Genomic DNA, 7,897 nt, shown 5'->3' with positions numbered 1-7,897 from the left:
ATCCAAAGTAGCATCTGTTGGCCAATACAATTCTTCTTTTTATTTCACAACTGATGTCGTTTGTTGTGTTGACGGAGGTGCCGAGGTAGACGAAGTCTTTTACTACCTCAATATTATAGGAACCAACTTCCACAGTCGGTCCGAGCTCAATGGACGCATTGCGCGTCGACACCATCAACTTGGTCTTCTCACCGTTTACCGCCAGACCCACTTTAGCAGATTCTCCTTCGACTTTTATAAAGGTATCAGTTACTTCTTTTACTGATCGACCCATGATGTCTATATCATCAGCATAAGCAAGTAACATGTGACTATTGGTGTAGATTGTGCCACTTCTTTTGACGTTTGCCTCTCGTATAACCTTTTCTAGCAGGATGTTGAAGAGGTCACACGAAAGGCTGTCTCCTTGTCTGAAACCTCTTTTGGTACCAAACTCTTCGGAGAGGTTCTTTCCTATTTTAACTGAGGACCTCGTGTCAGTTAAAGTCATTTTACAAAGCCGGATGAGCTTTGCGGGAATACCAAATTCAGACATGGCTTGGAATACCTTTGAGCGCAGCGGACTGTCGAAGGCTGCTTTATAATCGACAAAAAGGTGGTAGGTGTCGATCTGCATCTCTTGGGTCTTCTCCAGGATTTGCCGCAGGGTAAATATCTGGTCATCGTCAAGAGTACTATTCAAATATATCTACACGTCATCGGCGTACATGTGCATACGTCAGTATGTGAGTTGGAGAGGTAGGTCATTGGCATACATTGAGAACAAAAGGGGTCCAATAATAGATCCTTGTGGGACAACTTTTGTAACTGCCAGAGATTTGGATTTAGTGTTTCCGGAATACACAGATTGCGTTCGATTAAGCAGATAGGAACGAATTAGATTAGATTTATAGCAAAGCGTTCGGTGATCAACTGTGTCGAAAGCTTTTGAGTGGTCAAGTAGTACGAGAAAGCATGCCTTGTTTTCATCAATCTCACTCCTTATCGATTTAGAGACGTCCAGAAGCTGTGATCAGCACGGAATCCAGATTGGATATCTGTGAGTAAAGATTCACGGTGTAAGTATTCCGTAAGCTGCTTATGAATTATTTTTTCGAAGACTTTTGATAGGTATGGTAGAATTGCGATGGGGCGAAATTCCATATTAGGTTTTGGCACCGGTATAATTTTGGCATGTTTCCAAATGGAAGGAAACGTACTAGTAGTCAATATGGTATTGAAAAGGAAGATGAAATGAGGCAATAAATAAGGAAGCAGTATTCGAATGAACTTAGGATCCATATCATCAGGACCTATAGCGTTAGATTTGACGCTTGGGAAACAATTCAAAACTACCTCATTTGTGACACAACGAAATTCGAAAAACCCTCGCTATTTGTACCATTATCATTAAATGCATAGAAGGATGGGTCGGTCTGAATCCTTAGTAAATTAATGAAAGTTTTGTTAATTTTCTCGTTTTAGAGTTAAGCTTGATGATCTGAAATTATTTGCAAGTGAAAAAGGAAAGCCAAGGACTCGAACCCACATAGTCACCAAATTACGTTACCTGGTTTCATTGGTGGTAAAGCAAATCTTCGGACGTATCGACTATGTAATGGCTTCTCTGTCCTAGAACTTATCGTTTTTCAAATGCAAATGTGTTTTTGTACATTAACGCGGATACTTGGCCACAGAAATGTATTTTCTTCATGACAAACGCTTTTTGCGCTGACTTTGAAGTTATGAGTTGGCTTTGAACGCTAACACGCCATGACAACATTTTTTGATATGTTTTTCAAGGACGTGGGTTCAAATCCTAGCCGGGCTCAGCCTGTTTTTTATTTTTTGAAATTTTGCCTTTTTAGGGCGAAGATCATTTTTTAATGATTTTTGTTAATTTTCTCGTTTTAGAGTTAAGCTTGATGATCTGAAATTATTTGCAAGTGAAAAAGGAAAGCCAAGGACTCGAACCCACATAGTCACCAAATTACATTACCTGGTTTCATTGGTGGTAAAGCAAATCTTATTTAGTTCTTCAACGTCACCTATACAAGATCCGGATGTTTTGGGTTTTCCAATCCCGATCTCGCGAATTAACATTCCATTTTGACTTTGAGTCGATGGCAGAGCTAAACCGAAATAAGTAGTGTTCGGTTTTAGCGCTCTTGATACTTCTGTTAACCAATCTACGTGCAATGCTGTACTCTTCATGAAGCTCTGGAGTTTTGTATCTTTTCCACCTGGAGTAGCTCTATCCCTATCTGCTATTTAACGTTTGATATCCGAATTAAACCAAGGATTGCAATTAGGCGATCTTAGCTTATTTTTGATTGGAACAGTATCGTTGTATAATGAGTGAATATTATGTTGGAGAAAGTGGAGTTGCTGATCAACATAAATAAGGGAAAACATATCATTCCAGTTGATCTGTAGAAATTTGTCTTCCAAATCACTGTATGTTAAATTCCTATAGTCACGGAACGAGCATATCTGATCGGTTGGTTGTGCTCGGTTAAGGCATTCGGCATATAAACCTAAAATTTCGGCAGATTTCTCCGATTCGGTAAAGAACCTTCGGGCCGTGTTACCATCATTACTGTTTCCGAACCCTCCAACTTTTGGCGTGTCAATAATAAGCCCCAATTTCTGTTTGAAACTCTTTTGTATTTCCCGTTTTTTTTTTTCTTCCAATCTTGTTTTATCTTCTTTTGAGCGTGCTTGCCACTTTTTGTTTGCTAATTTATATCCCAAATGCAAAAAATATTCCATAAAATGGATCCAAGCATGTAATGTGGCTAAGCCATAGCGCAAATTTGATTCCTCAACTGGCAAAGCTAAAACTTCGTCCAATTTATTGAACTGTTTAGACGTAGCGTTACACAGATAGCAACGCATGTTTGACTTCGTAAGAGTGACATTATTACGAATTTTGCCATCAATCATGGTAAAAAGTAATTTGTATGCAATTATTATATCTTTTCCGTTTATGTGAGTAGAATATGGAACAAGAGCTTCTATTTGTTGATCGATATATATTTTTCCTCTTGAATAATCGAATTTTGATCTTCACGAACATATTCCACCTTTATTGGACTGCAATAACGAGTTGACGATGGTTTTGGATTTTGCCAAATTATTGAATTTTGGTTATCAATTTCGGACAAACTTTGTGGTACAAGCGATGACAAAAGTATGCTGCCGTCCGACGCATTTTCGTGTTCAAATTTTTGCTTGTATTGACTTTGGCCGGAAGAACCGTCAAATCCGTATTTTACAGTTAATAATAAGTTATAAACTTTATCATTTGGTAATGTATGGATAACATCATTTTGTACAATTAAAAGTCTGCTTGAAATATGATTCAATAGAGACTGTAAGGGAACTTCTGCTTTAGTTTCACTTACTGTTATTCCCGGTGGATAACAACGACTTTTTGCCTCCATTACTTTTTGGTATGGGGGATAAACATGAGTCCTATTTTGCGATTTCCGTTTTCTTATAATTCGATATGTATGTGCCGTCATTTTACCTTGAATAACATTGGAAAGTGCAAGATCACCAGAAATTTCTGTTGGCTGCGGTAGAGATACTGATTTGAAAGCAGATAGATATTTGGAAGCTCGATTAGGTGATGCATTCGTGATGTCCTTCAGAACATTTGCAGCTTTGGAGGCTCCATTTGCGCGTAAGGTCATCTGCGTTGCAAACACTAGTTCCGATACGCTATGTGAATCCCGTAAATCTTTTGTGACTCTACGTTTGGTTCTTTCACTCGCTTTTTCAAATTCTTTAGAAGGTCGACCCCTTTGTTGTTGTGTCTGAATCTATAAGTTTATATAAATACAGTCAATTGCTTAACTCTTAATTGACAAGTTTACTTGATGCATACCTGGAATGTTATTACTTTTTGCAACCATTTTCCATTGTTTGTAAAAAAACGTTCAGTTATTCTATAGCTTTCAGTCCATTTTTTTTTTCTATGGTGTGCAGTAGGACTTTCAATTCATTTTTTTGATCTGATCGTATTATAAGTGAACGTTTTCCTTTCTGGGAGAGATATTTCTCCAAGATCTTGATTTTCTCATTTAGTTGTAAATGAAATTGTTGAAACAATGCATTGAAAATTTCATGCCGAGTGCACTCTATACTATTTTCTGTCATTTTGAATCACGAAAATCTGTAAGTAGTCCGTAATACTTGAAACACGTCTGTTTCAATCGATATATTTTTTAAAACTGATTCATTTATCTTAGAAATTGACATATTTGACAACGCTATGGTATGGAATATTCTAGAATGTATACAATATATGATATTAATATTGTAATACACTCCTGAACAGACTGCTACATGTATTTGAGGAAAAGTCAAAAAAATTAGTTTTTCGACGATCCGGATCATATAAACCATAGATCTTAAAAATCCATTCACTAGAAGGCGGAAAGGCTACTGCAAAAATTGAAAAATTTGCGAAAAATGTTTTTCAAAATATGGCGGATTTATTCAGGTTTTCTGTGGAACGTTTCTTTTTCAGTTAAGAAACCGGCACGCCACTCGCGTTTTTGCGGAAACAGCGGTTTGAAAAATTTAGTGGCATGGGAACTGTATCCGATTTATCCCAAAAATACTGAGTGATGCTACATCCACGATTCTTGATGGATTTTACTAAAATAAGTTTAGATCGATGTATTTTTTCACGGCTGATAGCGAAATCGGATGCGCATAAAAAGTGTATGCACTTTGTGCAAATTATAGACATTATACAGTGTTTTGCACACTAAACAGTAGACGATGCTACATCGCAGCCGCCAAAGTAAATCTTGTTAAAGGTATATAAATGAAAAGTCAACAATTTGTTGTATTCGGAAACGCATGCGCATAAAGCGATTTTAAGGATTTCGCGATTTTCACGCATTTCAAAATGTATATTACCTGATACAGTTTTCCTTCCAAATTATTCCCCATTTAAAGGAACCCAACATTTATATGAAAGTTTTCCATATTTTCCGGAAGGTGTAAGCAAGCATTCTGTAGTGATTACAATAAGAAATGTGCCTTTTTGCGTGAATTTTACCCAAAATAGATGAAGAACTCCGACCTATTTTTCCTATATTTTCGTCAACTAACTCAAAAACTACATTGGAAAATATATTTTTTATACCCTCCACCATAGGATGGGGGTATATTAAGTTTGTCACTACGTTTGTAACTACTCGAAATAATAATTGTAAACCCCACAAACTATATATATTCTTGATCAGCGTGCAATTCTACATCGATATAGCCATGTCCGTCCGTCTGTCTGTCTGTCCGTCTGTGGAAATCACTCTAGCGTCCGAACGGATTGACGAAGGTGGATGAAATCTTGGGAAAATCTATTATTTGTACGTAGGACTTTTGGTATTGAAAGTGGGCTATGTAGGCCCACGCTTTCGTATAGCCCCCATACAAAATGACGAGTGACGCGTTGTCGTTTTAAGGAATTTTTAAGATATTTGTCCCATTTTACCACCGAATTGGTTGTAATTTGGTATTTTGTGTCTCCAGAGGCCAAAAAACATTCCTACCAAAGTTGGTTTATATAGGTCCACGTTTTGGTATAGCCCCCATATAACGCCCCCTATAAAGTACGCGTCATTTTAATATATTTTGAATGTATTAGTCCCATTTGACAACAGAATCGGTTGCAACTTTGTATTTTGTGTTTCCAGAGGCTAAGAAACATTTCGACCATAAAATGTTTATATATGTCCACGTTTTTAATATAGCCCCCATAGGACGATATCTCCCGATTTTCGGTATTTTGAAGGTTTTGGCCTCATTGTCACACCGAGATGGCTGAAATTTGGTATTATTCTTCGTTGGGGATATAAAACTTGTAGGTATAGGTCCGCGCCATCATATAGCCCCCATAGAACGGTAACTTCCGATTTTCGGTATTTTGAAGGTTGTGGCCACATTAATCCACCGAAATGGCTGAAATTTGTGGTGGAGGGTATAAAAAGTTCGGCCCGACCGAACTTAACGCTTTTCCCACTTGTTCTTTTTTTAAATTTGCCCAATACGGTTTTTGTTTTTGCTATAATATGCGAACCGCTAAACAGATTTGAACAATTTTGGTTCCATTTAAATCTTCGCGATATTTAAATTACGCTCATATTTTTTAAATATTTTAAGGATGCATGAACAGGTTGAATTTTATTAAAACAAGTTGCAAACTAAACTTTTTTTTATTCTTTCTGATTTTCCGCGAAATTTACAATTTTTTTTACTAAAGTTATGGCACCTCAGTAATCATATAGTACGTAGGAAGCCATTAGTTAACACTGTTTCTCAATATAATAGTTGTGTCTTTTTACTTTTTCAGTACTAATTATTCAGTAACTTATTTTCAGAGAGTAAGAGAGATTTTACTCTTTAATACGAAAATAGAGAAAAAAGTAAAAAGACAGCATTTAGTAAACTTTAGCAAGATAACAGTTGATAACCAAAACAAAAACATTGGCGCCAATACATGAAAGAAAAACTAACTCCAAAGCAATTAAAAAGTTCTTCAATTTTAAGCAAAATAAATAAAAAATAATTAATATATTTATAAAATAATCAATAAATATAACTGAATTGTAATATTTATAGTAATTTTCCACAAAAGTAATATAAACATTGAGCAGCTGACCATTAGCAGACGAATAAAAAACAGCTGATCGAACTTGCTAAATGTTGCTGGGAAAAATTCTTTCAGTAACTTTTAGCAAATTCTCAGCAAACATCTGTCAAAATTGTTCTCTCACTTCGCTCTCTTTTACTGAACTTTTGTGTAAAAATACAGCATTTAGTAACATTTCGTAATAATTATTACAAATTATCACGTAAAAAGACACATCTAATATGAGTAGCGTTCTTTTAAGATTTTTTTCTTATTATCAGAATTGAAACCGCCATAACTTTTGCGCGCAATAACCGAAATTAGTATCTCGAACAGATTTGAGAAAGGGAATGTTTTCTCAATCCATGTACCAAAAATTTTTCATGTAGCCTAAAAAAAATTTTTAAATTTTTTTTCGATGGAAAACTAACAAATTTTGTCTTTTCTTCACATAAAAACGAAAAGTGCAAAAATGTGCAGGATGTTTCGATGGAAATTGGTAAAAAACTCTTCCCTTTTTATGAAATGATAAGTTACACAGCCCAACTCGATCTTACTCATAACTATTTTCATTATTTTTTGTGAAAATTGATCTTAAAAAAATTAACAAGTACGGACATCAATTATTAAAGAACGCACAATTCATTGGCGACACTGAACATCATAAATACGTTTCACATACCTTTCATTACAATTACGAAAAGAAAATTTTTAATAACCGTTGTTTATTTCGCATATAATCATAGATTTATAAACATCTTAAATATTAAAAAAAAAAAATTCTAAATGGGGTCACTTTGACCTGGTTTTATACCCACTTATTAAACAAGAAATGTATATATTTTTTTTATAACTACACGCACTGGGATCCTTTTAACAATATCTGACCCTTTTTAGTGTAAATTGATAAAATTTTTTTTTCGATTTTTGGCCAGGTTTTTTCGAAAATCGAACACTGTGCATTGGTGAGGTATATTCGAAGCTCTCATAAATAGTGTTTTTAAGTGTTTTTACGGCTTTTGCCTACATTTCTTATTTGATGAATCTAAAATCTTCTAATATGATAAATTATTGGTTAAGCTCGCGATTTTATGTGTTCTTGACCACATTTTTTAGTACATTTATCTGTAAATTAGGATTTATAGTTCTGAATGCCTAAGGATTCATAGTGTGAAAATTTGTCTATATTTTTGTATAGCCCCCATATAGAGGTACAGTCATATTTGGAGGTTTTCGAATATTTTATGGATATATTGCAACAAAACTGGC

This window comes from Musca autumnalis, unplaced genomic scaffold (genome assembly GCF_047663935.1).
Source record: "Musca autumnalis isolate F117 unplaced genomic scaffold, ASM4766393v1 scaffold_4, whole genome shotgun sequence".
In the NCBI taxonomy this organism is placed as follows: Eukaryota; Metazoa; Arthropoda; class Insecta; order Diptera; family Muscidae; genus Musca; species Musca autumnalis.
This window is presented reverse-complemented; position numbering follows the sequence as displayed.